We start from the raw sequence: 5,204 nt of genomic DNA on the forward strand, positions 1-5,204 counted from the left end.
ATAGACCAGTGCATGATGACGTAGGTTGACAGTTCACAGAGCTTTTTCACCGGGACTTAGCCTCTGGCGAAGCTTCCGATAAAATTGTTTCGTCATTTTATTCGCATGTAGATGTCCTTTGCGATTGATTTCATGCTGAATGCAAAGAATATCATTGAAATATTCGGATCGCAGCAATTTTAAACTAAAAATATGAATTTTAATTTTCTCCTCATCGTAAACATTGTAAACAAGCTCTGTGAACTGTCAAATAAGTGAGGTTAGATCAAGATCTTGCATTGGTCTATCGTCAACTTCTGCCCGCAAATATGTTGAGAACTGTCACTTTTTTCTGTCATGCCAGATATGCCCAAAACGCCCAACAGATTGTGCCATAATTGTGACATTTAGAAAATGACAGTTTTTGATGCTCGGGCTTCTTCGAGGGTATGGAACTGATCTAGGTGACCAATATTCCCAGAATCATATTTGGATGTCATAATCAACTTGTTCTCCCTGCCCTTTGGTTCAGAAAGGGTAAGGGCGCTTCTACCAACTGGTCAGGGCAGATTTCAAGTGTGAACAAGTTACTACATGGACGTTCTAAAGTGCCTGAATGAAATGTGACTGTGAGAGCCCTTGAAGATGTGATGTTGGATCAGTATCTTGATATAATCAAATTTATAATGTAAATTATTATAATTTTTAATAACACTACTTTATTCCGTTACGTATTTAGTATACTTGAGTTTAACTAAAAACACAATGTCAGTTTTGATCACAAATACAATGTCGGTAGTAATTATAAACTTATACTTATCAGTATTTTTACTTGATTCGCGATCCCTAATTAAAAACTCCGATATAATAATATTCATAGTTTATCGCGTGTATTCAAGTGTTTTGTTCAAAATTACAAGACCTAATAATGATCCATAATTTACATCCGCTGAACCATTCTGAACGCCGTATTGAGATATCACCTATAACATCTTCTCTGCTTAAATAACAGACGCGAGACGCCTGATGGGATTCGATTTTCCTCAATCTCGGTGCTTGCTTCCCGGTGGAACTTATATTGAGTATCCTTGGAAATAATCGTGCCGGGATGGGGAGTTAATTAAAGGCAACATTCCGTTTGAACATGACTTGTGTTTGTGGGCGGACTCAGGCTCGAGTGTCGATTTCAGGGAGTCTGGTGCGCTCTGCGCGGACCAGCACTGTCAACAACCAGAGACCCTCGCGTGCGTGCTGATGGTGTTGGTTTGCGTGGGAGAGCTGTTGGATTCGGGTCCGTCCTTTGGGTCTTTGTTTCAGAGCGTATGGGTAGTTTGAGACTTTGGTCTTGAATGATATTCTCAAGCATTTTTCTTACATTATTTCTCCTCCCCTCGGATAGGTTATCTTGCCGCGATGGGTGGGCTTACGCCATTAGCACAGATATGACAACCAAAGACATATCCTGTCTGGTGATATCACTAATGACTATTTTTGTTTAATGCCGTCACTATAATCTGGCGATGATGCATAATTTTACGCATGTGCATGTTATTCAACGTACATCGTATCTTGGAGCCATATGAATGGTGGTGCAGACAGGTAGAGGTCCTTTTCATCAGTGATAATGATCTCTGCTTATGCAGCAATACTTTTCAGAAGGCGTTCCTGAGATGAGTCGTAGCCACGCTAAACATAGCTGAGTAAAGGAATTAACCAGTAGAAAATATCATCAAGACATTCTGCATTTTTCACGTTTGCCTACTTTAAGCGGTACTTACTTATACGCTTGAACGGATATCTCGCCTGAGAGGATGACCTTTAGCAATAGAGACAATGAACTGACATCAAACGTAACATAATCTACAGGTTCCGGACTCGATTATCGGAGACTCGATTATCGGGGACTCGATTATCCGGGTTCGATTATCCAGATTTTAGACTCGATTATCCAGTATTTTTTTTCTTCAAATTTTTAATTCTAAATTTTTATTTTCAGTGGGATAATATACACTATGATTATTTTAACAATGTGGCGTATCTAGGTTGTAGGAGGGATGAAAAAGTGGTCGTTTGTATATTGAAATTTGACTAGGCTTGTATATCAACTCAAGAACTCAAATGATTATATTACTTTATATATTCATACAAAATAGGTTTATATGAATAAAATAACGTAACCTTATGGGGAGGGACGAAATAGGTTGTTCTACATATTTATTTTATTTGATGAATCAATTTATTTTCTTCAGAACATGTCCTACTTCTCGCTAAAGAACTTTCCGTGGTCGGAGACGAAGCCAGCCTCAGGCTAAAAGCCTCCTAATAAAAAGAAAAAAACATTTCCGTAGAGCTTGCCACCATGAGATGTGTTTGGATTATAACATTGGTTGCAGAATTCCTCAATTTATAATTAACGGATGGACATAAAGCATAGGCTTTTTCTTCATCATATGACATGAAAACAATTTGCTCGTCACCTGATACAAATTCGAGAAAAGGGCAGAAATATTTCCCCTACCGACGTTGTGATAAAACGCTTTGTTCTGTACAATTGCCATTGAAGATGATGCAAAACAAGTCAAAATGCTCCATCAGTACCAATAATGCCTTTCAATTGGAGTTATCCTAAAGGAATTTATCTTCAGAATATCACCCTTTGAATAATCCATTAATTACGTAACGCAAAAATCCGCGAATTTCCAGAAAGAACATCTTCAGCAACAAACGGAATCACGTTACCAAGAAGGGTGCAAGGACCTGTAAATGGTTAGGGTGGTGTACCAATTGTCGCCATACAAGAACAACTATTTTTTTAAAAAAGTAAAAGGCGTGGGTGAACTTTATATATCAAGCAAAGGTTTACTTCCTGCTCTGTAGAACAGCTGGAAAACCACAATAAAATTTGTTTTAATCGTCAAAATTGATTAATCCATAATAGGAACGCATGCCCAGTTGTGGCACTATTCTTAATTTTGGTTCCTTATTTGGCAAATCCGATTGTTTTCTTATAGGACTGGCCAAATAAGGACCACTAGTGCATACAACTGGTGCAAAAGTTTATCAAAAATTAAACAAAATCATTTTTACAATTATGCTTTGCTTGTTTTGGAGGAGATCAAAGGTTTTATCGTATCATATGAATATGCTTTATCGATATGAACTTGGTTTGCGGTGATTTGATTGGCCATTTGGCATATACAGCACTAGTGCGACAACTGGTGCTATAGCCACAACTGGTACATCTAGCTATTTTGATGCGCGGATCATTACCTAATGTTTGATTCAAAGACCGCTTTTTGTCTCCCTCGGACACAAGTATACCGAAAGGCTCTTGTTTCTCCAAAAACAAACATATTTTATCTCAGGCTTTATAGAATTGTTACTACCGTCTATGGTCGGCGGAATGGGCCCATTTTGACTTATCCTTATCAATTTGCTTGCATGTTTGCATTTAACGGAAATCTTATTAGGTTCCCAACACACGTGACTTGACCGAAAATGCGACGCGATTCTAACGCTTGGCGAATGCGATTCTGTCGCCGTTGGAGTGGAAAAGGCTGGAACATTGCCTAACAAAGCGACCCAACGATAAAATGTGGCGACTAGTTTTTGCCGTTGAGGCAGTGAAATCACTCAGGTCTGGGGGAGCCTTTATATTGTTTCCTATTGACAAATGGATAGATCGGACAATTGACTCAAAGTTTCATAACTTTGTTGAAAATTGACTAGATCAAACTTTGGGTTCAGAAATAATGCCAAAATACTATTTTGTACAAAAGTGCGTAAATAGTCTAGTTATTTTTGGCACCTATGCTCAACCATCAAGTTCGATTCAAATGAATCCTGTCTCATCATTACATATTGAAAATTGGCTGGATCGTACTATAGACTCAAAGATTATGGCAAAAATACTATTTTCCATTGTATACCAGAAATCACCGATACCGTTAGGCGGATTAATCCGAAGTTTTTCAAAAAAAATGTCTGACTACACCACTGCAAATACAATAAACATAATTTTTCGTTAAATATCTTGGCTGAATCATATGCACAGCACTTCGAAATGGACAAATTGATATGAAATTTGCGAAAAAGAATCCACTTCTGTGGAGGGACTCAGTCCTCAACCTCCTACTCTGAATGGCGTGATAACCCTACACAACAAAGACCACTTAAAGGTCACGTTTGCGGAAAACTATCAGAATCCAGTACCAACCTCCACCGCGGTTAACTCTCTTTTTTGCAAATTGAATATCTTTCGGATGTTTGATTTGTCTAATCTCCACATGCTGTGGATATACAATAGTAAAGCGCATGGAATTGCAAAATCAACATCGAAAATATTCAATTGCAAACAACAGGTGGAGATAATTACGGATAAGAGTAGCAGAATATAACAATATATTCAAACATAAACCTAAAAATGTTTTCGTACAGCAGAGTTGCGAATAATATGCAATTAATTATAATTTTTCGTCATTTTATTGCAGATTTGATTTCTAAATGATTCTTATCAAGATTCAGTTATCAGGTGAAAAAAAATCGATACTCCAGATAATCGAGTCCGACCTGTACAATGAGTATAGAATTGAACTGAACAACAGGAAACATAAGATAACTAAACGAACAGAATAATATGCAAGTGCGAAAATTCGACAATTATGACTAGATTAACAGGAGATCCAAGAATAAAGATCTACCATAAAGACTTCCATGATCGCATATTTGTAACACTCCATTTTTTTTCATTTTGTAGAATGGCATCGTTCAGAAAGCTCATTTTATCATCTAATCCCCACAATGAAAAATATCTTGCTTATCTTTGGAACTGAAATGATTGAGTTGGGGAGGATTGACAACGATTTACCAAATACAAAATGCAAATGTTACAAATATGAATTGTGTTTTTTAAAAATTCAAAGCTCAAGAAATGTCATGTAAAATTATTACCTGTTAAATTTTTATTCGGAAGATTTCGAAGCTTTTTGAAGACCAACAACTCCTGAACAATATTCGGTTTTGTTGTTGATTGAAATTTTGATAATTGCTGAGGCGCGTTTCTGAAGTGTGGCTGGTAAATAACTAAAGATTCCAAAATAGAAATTTTAAAAGGTCTATTTATCAAAATCTGAGTGAATTATTATTTTTAAAAATGCACTTCTATTCGAGTCTTCTCTCTTTGTCATCATATCTACAAACGACTCTCGCGGCAATACGTAACTTCT

This window comes from Armigeres subalbatus, chromosome 3 (assembly GCF_024139115.2).
Source record: "Armigeres subalbatus isolate Guangzhou_Male chromosome 3, GZ_Asu_2, whole genome shotgun sequence".
Classification (NCBI taxonomy): Eukaryota; Metazoa; Arthropoda; class Insecta; order Diptera; family Culicidae; genus Armigeres; species Armigeres subalbatus.